This window comes from Pelmatolapia mariae, linkage group LG1, assembly GCF_036321145.2.
Source record: "Pelmatolapia mariae isolate MD_Pm_ZW linkage group LG1, Pm_UMD_F_2, whole genome shotgun sequence".
Taxonomy (NCBI): domain Eukaryota; kingdom Metazoa; phylum Chordata; class Actinopteri; order Cichliformes; family Cichlidae; genus Pelmatolapia; species Pelmatolapia mariae.
This window is the reverse complement of record NC_086227.1, coordinates 8773619-8785259: the sequence shown is the minus strand read 5'-3', so window position 1 is coordinate 8785259 and position 11641 is coordinate 8773619. Positions and strand designations below refer to the sequence as shown.

Genomic DNA, 11641 nt, shown 5'->3' with positions numbered 1-11641 from the left:
TTACTGTTACTTTAAGCACGCTGCGTTACTGCGTTACTAAAACCGTGATTTTTTTGCGAGAGTGTCTCATGACAATGACGTAAGCGAGTGCGACGTTCGTGGCAACAGCTGTGTGCAGATCAACAATGGATAATATATCGAGTGCGGCAGAGAGTATGAGCGTTTAAAGCGTGGAAGTACTGACCTTACTTTGAGTTTGATTCCGTAAAAAGTGACAAAAACATTAGTGTCCACTGTTCACTGCGTGGGAAGAAAACTTCTTTTTACAGGGAAAAAACCCCTTAACTTCCGAGCAACTACCGAGTACGCTACCAAGGAATGGGAAATTCACAGACAAACTCGCGGATTCTTCCACTGACCGCTGTGGCACACCTGCACCAGGGCAAACATCCGCCTGCTATACAGGTGAAAATAGAGCAACAGGACCTCTGAGTCTTTGATTTTATTTATTTTCTGCTGTTTCACTTGCATTTATTTGAAAGACTGAGTGTAAACAAAAAAAAATATTTTATGTGCTGGAATGTGAAGAAAATAGGTTTAAATGTTAAACTAATTTCTTCCAGTCAGAGAATGTTGCATATAATTAAATTTTTGCTTGATGCATAAAGTTAAAAGATTAAAACTAATAAAACAAGTTTTAAAAAGAGACTTTTCCATTTGATTACATTTTGTATGATGGATTATGCAGAAAAAGTAGAATTGGGCTGAAAGATCTATTGCTTTATTACCTATTCATGTTGTAAATCGTGTTTTTAAAAAGTAACTAAGTAACTAAGTAATTAATTACTTTTGAAAATAAGTAATCAGTAAAGTAACGGGATTACTTTTTTGGGGAAGTAATCAGTAATTAGTTACTGATTACTTTTTTCAAGTAACTTGACCAACACTGGTTACAGGCCTCTTTGGAAAAGAATGGCAGGGCAGAGAAGATCCAGGGTGGTGGGGAAACACTTGCTCACGCTCCTCTTCAGTCAATCCGTGGTAACCACTGCACTCAGTCCAAAAATCCACCCTGTGCTTCACTCACACACTCTCGCTCATCTAGGCAGGGTCTGGGAATCAGTCCAGGGAGGTCTGTACAAAGGAGACAGAGAACAATGATTAGGGAAGCAAGCCAGGAGAGCTCGGGAAGAAACAACAGAGAGGATCCGGGGCTACACTAACTGTAGAGAGTACAATGATCCACCGAAGACCAACACACCTCCTAGGCCTTAAATACTGCCTGGGGTAATCAGCTGGGATAAGCAACAGGTGAGTAAGGCATAGGGGTTGAATCCAGGATGACACAGCTATCTGTGACTGGAGTCCCAAAGCCTTAGATATGGCTTTGTAACCCTTTCCAGACTGATCGATGTCAGTGATTTTGGTTCTCAGCTGTTTTTTGAATCGTTGCATGCTGTGTTGCCATTTGAGATCTCTTAGCCTGCTTCAGTTTGTTATACAGATCCTATTTATGTGATTTCTTGATTCAACAGTTCTGGCTGTAATCAGACCTTGGTGTGGCAATGAAACTGAACTCAGCTATGTAAAATTATTTCCTAGTATTTAAGATTCAAATGTTTGTTTCTTCACTGGTTGTCTTTTACCTGCTTCCACATGTTTTTAATTGATTTCTTAGATTTACATGAAAGATTTTGCATTTGCTCATGTATCCCATTTACATTATTAGTCCAAATTTGCATTATGAGGCACAACAGCAGCTGGTGACGTGCAGTGTCTTCCACGGAAAGCAAAGCTATAAATAGTAGCTGCCCTCTGAGTATTCCTAACTTGCTCACTTGTTGCCATGTGCATCCAGGCCTTTGGTCACCTGACTTCCCTAGCTGTTACAGATAGGACTTGCATACATGTCGCTGATGCCTCAGTCTGAACTGGCTACACTTTTGTTGATTGGTCTTACTCATTTTTTTGTAGAGATCACCTCTGGATTATTTCCCTGAAGTCTTCCATCAATTGCTGGTATGTTTTTATTTTGTGCTGTGTATTTATTATTTTACTTGGTAGTAAACAAGTGAGTTTATAGGTTATAGCTGCAGAAGCCTCCTATTGGCCTCTTTGTTAGCAAATTGATGATGCTGTTTGAACTGTACATAACTTTGATTTGAGTGGTAACTTTGAGTGGGCGGCTGATACCTTTATGTCTAGGCCGCTACTGCTTCTCTGGGCTATACTTTACTTCTTTGGATTTCTTTCTCTTTTTTTGCTTCTTTTCTTTTCTTTTTGCTCTTTTTTGCAAGCAAGCATCTTGCAACCTTTAGATTACATGCTTAGTCACGGGGGCTACAGGTGAGCCCACCCTCGTGCTCACTACCATCAGCAAAACAAGTCATTAAAGGATGTATGTTGTTTCCTTATCAAGCACACCCAAGGACAACACCCCCTAATGTTCACATGGAAAGGTACACTCCCCAACTGTCCCTCTGTAGTTTCCTGCTTTTCTATTCTTCTTTACAACCTACTGCTTATCTCGGCATGTCAGAGGGGAACTGAAACTGTTACTTTCTGCTCCATCTGCCTTAATCTAGTATGGGCATCATGGAAAACACAAATTCACTACACTCTTCTTTCTATTGGTTTACAGTATATACACATTTCATCGTGTTTAACTCCGGATCCAACCAGGCCAAGGGTGATCCTGAGAGAGAACAAAGGACGCGACCCTAAGCGACAGCCTCGAGGGAAACGAGCCGACATCAGGAACAGGCTACGGGCTTGCGCATACGGTGCACCCATGCCCAGTATCCTGCTAGCCAATGTTCAATCCATCGAGAACAAGCTTGATGACCTCAGAGCCAGAATTATATTCCAGAGAGACATTCAGGACTGCAACCTCCTCTGCGTCACCGAGACATGGCTGAGCCCAGCGATACCGGACCACGCCGTAAAAGCCGGCGGGGTCCTTTTCGGTTTACCACATGGACAGAACAACGCAGTCGGAGTAGAAGAGAGGTGGTGGAGTGTGTTTGATGGTGAACAACAGATGGTGCGACAGCGTGAACATCCCCCCACTCACACGCGCTTGCTCGCCCAATCTGGAACTTTTGACATTAAATGTCACCTTTTCTATCTCCCTCGGGAATCCACTGCAGTCATTGCTTGCACTGTTTATATTCCGCCTTACGGGGATTTGGACACTACCTTATGTGAACTACTTGAGGCTCTTACACAACAACAAGCACTTCACCAGGATGCCACGCTCGGTGTTATGGGAGATTTTAACAGATCAAATCTCAAACGCACATTTCCCAACCTTCACCAGCATGTCATCTGCCCCACCAGGGGCACGAGGACATTAGACCACTGCTACACTCAAATACTGCTGCAAGGTTGGGCTCCTGCCGGCATTTGGAAAATCGGACCTTGCCGCCATCGTCCTTATGCCCGCTTACAAACAAAGGCTAAAGCAGCAAGCACCAATCAGGAGGGAGGTCGCACACTAGACGGACCACTCAGTGACTGCACTGCAGGATGCACTGGATGATGCAGACTGGGACATGTTTCAGCACTCTGAGGTCGCGCATCGCTGCCTACAATGAAGGGCTCGTCTCCGGTAATATGGACCTATACACGGCTGCGTCTTACTATGTGTGCAGCGCGGTCAGAAAGGCAAAGCAGAGCTACACGGAAAAACTAGAGTCACAGCTACAACAGTGCAACTCTAGGAACCTGTGGAAGGGACTGCAGACAATAACGGACTACAAACAACCAGCTTCTTCAATGATGAATGCCGACGCTTCACTGGCTGTTGAGCTGAACACGTTTTATGCTCGCTTCGACGCTGCAGCAATTAAAACAACAAAAGTCTGCACGTGCACGGAGTGCACCAGTGAAAAGGATGCCTTCATCATCACAGAGCATGCCGTGAGGAAAGCTTTCAGGAGAGTGAACACCATGAAGGCAGTAGGACCAGATGCAATCCCTGGTCGGGTCCTGAGAGCCTGAGCTGACCAGCTAGCAGTGATGTTCACTGAGATCTTCAACCTCTCCCTGGCCCAAGCAGTGGTTCCCACGTGCTTCAAAGAGTCCATCATTGTCCCTGTCCCAAAGAAACAACAGCCCGCTTGCCACAATGATTACCGCCAACTAGCACTGACTTCAGTTGTGATGAAGTGTTTTGAAAGACTGATGAGCGATCACATCACTTCTTCACTTCCTGCCACCATCGACCCACTTCAGTTTGCATACTAATCGTTCCACAGACGATGTCATAGCTCACCTGCTCCACACATCCCTGAGTCACCTGGACACTGGCAGAGGGAATTATGTTAGGATGCTGTTCGTAGACTACAGTTCAGCATTCAACACAATAATTCCCTCTAAGCTTTTCACCAAGTTGAAGGATCTAGGACCCAGCTCACCACTGTGTCAGTGGATCCTCAACTTACTCACAGACAGACCCCAATCAGTAAGGGTGGGAAAACCAGTCTCCCCCTCCATCTCACTCAGCACTGGAGTGCCTCAGGGCTGTGTTTTAAGCCCCCTGCTTTACTCACTGTACACTTATGACTGTGTAGCCTCATCGGACACCACTTCCATTAAGTTTGCTGATGACACTGTTGTTGTGGGCTTGATCTCTGACAACATCAAGAAGGCCTACCTGGAGGAGATTATGAACCTGAAGATCTGGTGCCAGAAGAACAACCTCCTCCTAAACGTCAAACATCAACATCATCCAACATCAAATAAAATTTGAATTTGAAACATACCACCTGCTCTAATACTTTCTCACACTTTCCATGATTGGTGGATCCAGAGGACTGACAATACGGATTGGCTAACCAGCTGGAGACAACTTATATGACTGGCTGCCATGGACGGCCAGTCGTTCATCTTTGGCTCATTCCAAATAGTAGACCTTTTGTTACATGCCCAGTGCTGTACGCCTTATACAGGAGTCGGGGTGGACTGCCTTTTTGTTTGATTATAGTTTTCGCCTGTTTTTTGTTGTTAGGGAGGCAAGTGCTGTCATTTGGTTTAATTATTTTGGTTATGGGTTGGGTTCCTTTTGTTTGTTGTTTTGGCGTTGTGCCCACCCCGAAGCTATAACCAGTTCTTCTTTTGTGTCAAATAACCTAATGACTCAACATATTATAAATAAATTATTATCAAACTTTACCAATTGTATGATGTTGCTGCTTGGGGTCTGACGAGGATGGATCACCTTATGTTGTGGTCTGGCCACCTCTAGATGGGCCATAACATGTATAACAACCTTGAGTAATACTGTGAAGCTATCTGCTCTAAATTGCAGAGTTAATTTATTTTGTGTTTGTACATTTGGTTTCTGAATGTTTTGATGGTAGATTCTCTTTTGCATTACACCACTGGGAGGTAGCCCTTTTTCTAGCTGCAGATCACTAGTGTGTTTTTGTGGTAGGCTAACCACAGAGGGTATATATAGGGTTTTGTTAGTTTGTTTGTTTGAACACATTAATAACGTTTTTTTTTATTCAGAAACCAAAGGCCCAAAGTGGAGGTGACTGTGTGCTTCGGTGGTGGGAGCTTCCGTGTGCTCTGTTTATTGTTGCACCCTTAGTTTGAGCTGCACCATAGTGTGACTGTGTGTGTGAAGGTGAGCTGCATGTATGCGTTCATGATTTTTCTGGACCTGTCCTCATCTGGCACCCTGTTAACCCACTGGTAAGCCATATCTCTGAATTTTACAGTGCATGTACAACCAATTCATCCACTTTTCTATGTGGTATTTTAAATAGCTGTCAATAAATTGTAGATTTTACATTGAACCATGTCTTTGTCCTAAATATAACTGACCTAAGTGCCTTCTTAGTAATTGACATAGTCTTAACTCTGTATTCTCTGGGTGAAATTCCCAGGGTGGTGTTGTCAGCTTTTCATTAAATTGTAAAAGCTTTAAGCTTCCAAAAGCTGTGCCACCATTTTAATGCGTGCGTGTGATATCATTAGTTCTTTGCTCTTTTCTGTATTCACTCTCCACCACCTCATGCTGGCACACATATTACCTGATTTTTCTATATATTGATAATCTAAAGTTTTGCTTCTCATCTAGTTCTGCTTTGGTAAGATTTTAATTAGATTCCCAATGCACAAGGTACAAGGATTGAACTGAAAAGAAATGAAAAAGTAGCCGATGTCCAAAAAAACCAAAACAAAACCTCCTGAAAGCCAGAAGAACTATTCCTCAAAAGACTTTTAAAAACAAAATTACAAGTAGATCTGGTTCCTTGGCAGCAAACTCTAAAGAAATGAGAGCTGGGTCATGGCTTTTACAGTGCTGTATGACTATGTGGTTGTATTTTGATAATTTGTTACTATACCCAAACAAACCCTATTTTGACCAAAGGGAGATTTTCTGGTTAATTAAAACATCTTTCTGTTCTTTAAGGTTTGAGTCTGTCTACCAACTACTTCCTTGTTCAATAAATTGTTTAGCAGGAAAATGAGAGGGCTTTTTTTTCCCACCTACGAGGTAAGAGTACTTGTTGTCTTTGTTGTTTAAACCTAAATGAAAATATATCTTTTTAATAAACAGGTTGAGGAATACATTGTTTAATTAACATGCTTTTTAATACACAGGGCAAGGTATTCTGAAATCTTCTGCTACCTGCTGCTGGTTATTGTTGGTTTTACTTCCTTATATTCAAGGTGTGTGTTGGGTCTGTTCCCACAAACCCCGCTAGTTCTAGAGACTTATTCATCATGAAAGAAAAACAAGGCAACAGCGTTCGATCGATTACTTGCGCAAGGGAGGCCACATCTGTGTCCAGCACGACAATGACCCCAAATCCGGCCTCCTCTCGCTGCCTTTTATTGAGAGACAGTTCACACAAAACACAGCAAAGCAACGCCCACATGGTTCTAAGGCATTATATGTATATGTGTGAACTTCTGTATGTAGGTAAGAATGTGTGTGTGTGTGTGTTACCTCCTGCTGACCAAAGGGTCGTAAACGCAGGAAGTTTACATCAAAAGAAGCAGATCTTCCAGATAGGATGTATCTGCAATAAAACCTCCCCCAGCACAAAGTGGTTAGAGGTGGTTAGGATCAAAGGAATGGCTTTGATCCTACTGCTTGAACTAAGACTGTACAAATTTAAGAAACACAATGGCAACATTCAACAATTAGACCTAACAGTGTGCAACAAAGGCAATATTAGTGTAAGTGTATCTAATGAAGTTGCTCGTGATTGTACATAACAATCTTTCAAACAACTTCTTTTTGCAGCATCAGATGTTTAAGGAGCACTACCGTAATGCCAAAACTGCCAATGACTAGTAAACTGAAAGAAAGACATAATATAAATTTGGATGACACATTTAATTTGGGGTAAGAAAATTGACTCACCATCTGTTAATTATAAAATTCTTTTCCTTTATATCTATTGAATAACATATTAATATAATAATAATAATAATCATCATCATCATGTTAACAACTTAAAAAAAAACAAAACCTTAAAGAACAGTGATGACTACCAGGACACACCCCTGGCAGTTCCTGTGTAATAAGCAGGAATTTAATGCCATGGTAATATTAACTGATTGTCCAAGATGCTAAACCACCTGTTACAAAAACATTAATCTCTTAATATTTACAATTAAATGCTGCAAAATTAATACACATGCATGAATTTTAATCAAAAGCTAGCTGGAAAATATCAATGGTCATCTTATTTCAAGATATCCTTACATTTATCCAACCTTAGTTATTATTAACACTTTAAAAATATTGTTATTATTGTTGTTGCCTTAGTTAAGAGCAAAAATTGTTGTTATCAACTAATTTACTCCGACATTAAAATCCAGCATTTTGTAATATACTTGAACTCTGGTGGCGATGGTAATTAGGAGAAAAAAGGTCAAAGACATAAGACAAAGGTCAGATTAGACCTCATCAATGAAAAGCTCTTGAAAAGCATTCAAACAGATGAAGCTAAAGATTCGGCCAAATGCAATACCACAGCACCGTAAATACTGACCTAAATGATTTTGGAAAATCAGGAAGCTGAATATTCTGCAATTATCCAAAAACTCACCTATAGGAGGTATACTACAAAAAGAAGTTCAAAACAGCCAGGATTCCTTCATGTTAGTTGGCATGAAAATAAAACCCAGTCAAAGATAATTCTCATTCACAGGTATCACTATGATGTTTATTAACTTTCTACATTAAGTCGGGCTTTCTCTTTCAGGCTCTGTGGAAGCTCAATTAAAAAGGAGGTATTTGAGAGATCGTATGACACTTTTTCCAGACAAAAAGAACCCTATGAGATGAGGATGATAAACATTCATGAAAACCTATAGCTATATAGGTATAACCTATAAAGGTATGCTTGGTGGTTAATTGTCTGATCAATGTTCTAATCTGTTCTAGTAGCTATAATTCTACAAGCGTAAAATAAACCTTGAAACAGATCAAACCAAATATAAAAAGAATTATAGAGTACCTAATGTACCTGTTTTTACATTACATATATTCTTTGGTTTTGTTAAGGTACGACTTAACAAGCTACAAATTTATAATATATAAAGAAAATGAACCATAAAATGTGTATATGTTTTTAGTCTAAAACTTTGGCAGTATAAAATACTTGTGATAAACACCCTTTCAATACTGGAACTTTGACTTTTTGACTGATTGGCAACATTTTTTTTTAATTTCTTAATTTCATTCAGGGCCAGACCGTTAGTTCAGACATTCACATCTTGGAAAGCTCCTGTCATCTGGGAGGGGATGTTTGACTTCAATCTTTTTGACCAAAGGCACGCTGAGGAAAATTCATCTGTGGCTCTTACTGTGTTTGCTGTTGGAAGGTTGGTTTTTCCAGAACAGGAAGAAGTGGTGGATTTTCCCTACATATTGTAGAGTATTGTCTTTTAGTTGACAAAACTGAGAATATTGTGTTTATATATATGGTGATTCACACTAATCAAATAGTATGGACACTTAGTATAGACAGAAAAAAATTGCAAAACATGCCAGGTTTTATAGGGAAAGAGGGAGAATACTAATAACTAGAAAGTGGAAATTTCTGAAAAAATTCTCAGTGTGCATGCTACTGCCAGGTGAGTTATCAAAAGACATCAGGATCTACCAGGCTGTAAGAAGAGCAAATCGTGAGCAAAGAATGAAAGAGTTATACACAGAGACTGAGAAAGCATCTACAATCATTAAACAGCTGTGAGGACTGTTGCTATAGCGACTCCTGGCAGGAGGCAGGGGCACACATGTTTATGTCTCAGGATTAGACAAAGAGATTACAGCAGAAAGAAATGTGGGTCTGAAACAAATGCTAACCAAGAGAAGACAACCTCAAAATCTAATTTTCAACTGACATTTGAGAACTGTTTTAACATTTCTCTATGGGGAGGGAGATGGCGAAAGCTGTGCTTCAGAGAGAGAACCATAAATTCTCTCATGACCCAATCCTGGGTTTCGGTACCGCTGTAAACGATGCACGACAGAGCCGACCACATGTTCGCACTTTTTGTTATTTGCTAATGCATTTAGAGTGTGAGTATTTGAGTTGATTTTAGCAAATAGCATGAGTCTGGCTGTTTCCCCGGGGTCAGTATCCCCGCCGTTACTGACAAGTGCAACCTTTTCGGTTGCGAGTGGCAGGTGTTAGTAAAGTGTTGCCTCTGACAACAATAACGGCACTCATGCATGGAGAATCTTCTTCTCCAAGTAACGATGGTAGATCTTTTGAGGCTACCTCACCTTTCAATCTGTCGTTGAGGGTATGTAAAAATGCTTCGCAGAGTGCCTTTTCCTCCCATCCGAGCTCCTCAGCCAGAATCCAGAAATCCTCAGAGAAGTCTGCAACACTTTGTCTCCCCTGCTTCAAAGACATCAAACAGTTTGCATTGGGATTTGAACCCTTATCGAAAACAGCCCAAAACTTGGTTTGGAAATTAAAAAAGGTAATATCAGAATTTTCTTTCAACACAGCTTGGGCCTTCTTCAGAGCCTGACCGCAGAGTAGCTGGACAAAATAAGCTGTTTTTGATTCGTATGTTCTGGGTTGCTGCCAAAACACGAGTGAACACTGAGTGAGAGAGCTGGTGGTCTTTTCTAACTTACCCGAAAACAGTTCAGGCGTTGGCAGGAATCTCTCTAGTGTCTCCTGGAAGTGAAATGGCTAGTGCTTCTGGGGCAGCGAGGAGAGGTGGAGAATTCAAGTATTAGAAAAGAACATTTTATTTTCAGTTATTTAATTTGTCCATTTGCTTTTGAACCCCTGAAATGAAGGGATTGTGTTAAAAAAATGCTTCAGTTCATCACATTTGTATGCATCTTTTTGTTCAAACCAATGAATAAACAACTGAAAGTCTGCACTTCAACAGCATCGGAGTTGTTTCATTTAAAATTTAGTGTGTTGATGTACAAAACCAAAATAAGAAAAAAGGTTGTCTTTGTCCAAATATTTCTGGGCCTAACTGTATTTTTTTCTATGAATTATGATATAGTTAAAATAATGTATTTGTTGTTGCTTTTCCACCACAGAACATTTCCTTTTGTCGTCCGGTTTGGAAGCTTTCACCTCCCTTTGCCCCAGAGTACAAGAATCTACTTGTGGGACATTAATGCTTGTGCAAGAAAAAAACATAATAGCACAATTGTTTTATGTATTCTTGTTAAAAACACCTCCGTCTTTTTCTCTGTCTCTAATTAAGGTACCTGGATGCCTACCTCAAGACTTTCCTCACCTCAGCAGAACAACATTTTATGTTGGGATTACCAGTGACGTATTATGTGTTCACAGATTCACCAGAAAAAGTACCAAACATCACACTTACTTCTCAGCGAAACATAAAGGTTATTCAAGTGGAAAAGCACACCAGGTGGCAGGACATCTCTATGAGGCGAATGAGAACAATATCAGAAACAATAGAATCAGAGATTCGTCACAAATTTTGTTATGTCTTCTGTTTTGATGTGGATCAGGAGTTTAAGGGCAGATTTGGGTCTGAGGCACTGGGTGATTCTGTGGCATTGCTCCATGCCCACTATTATAAATTACCAAAGGCCCGGTTTACATACGATAGAAATCCCAAATCTAAAGCCTTCATGGAAACTGGAGATTTCTACTACCATGCTGCTATCTTTGGAGGACTGTGGCAAAATGTAAAGCATTTGGTAGATGCCTGTTACCTGGGTATCATGGAGGATAAAATAAATAATGTGGAAGCTCTGTGATGAGAGCCATCTAAACAAGTACTTTTGGATTCATAAACCAAGCAGGCTGCTCTCTCCAGAGTACTGCTGGGACCAGAGCATTTGGGACAAGAAGGATATACTTGTCACCCGCCTAGTGTGGGCACCAAAACATTATGACACACTTCGTAGTGGGTAGACTGGACAGGAAATTAAAATTAGAATCCTTTTGTGAGAGAAGTACAAGCTGTTATTGATTTTATATTGGTTTATTTTTATGTTTATTGGTTTACACATTCACCAAGCAGTGCACCAAAGGACAGCCACCTTGTCCCCCTCTCCTGGCCTCCACCACCAAACAAACTGCTTGTGTTTCTGATGGTAGCTTTCAGTGTTTCTATGTGAAAACCTTAGACAAACTTTTCTTAATGAGCATAAATCAATGTGTGTGCTTTTGTTTTTTTAATGGTATATGAGATCTTTGGAGTGAGAAGCCTTTTTCTG

At 40.6% G+C, this 11641-nt stretch overlaps 1 pseudogene; it reads left to right on the top strand.

Annotated features, from left to right (window-relative positions):
- Positions 1 to 3480: 3480 nt before the first annotated feature.
- On the top strand, positions 3481 to 11336 carry LOC134624752 (alpha-1,3-galactosyltransferase 2-like; annotated as a pseudogene).
- Positions 11337 to 11641: the final 305 nt, after the last annotated feature.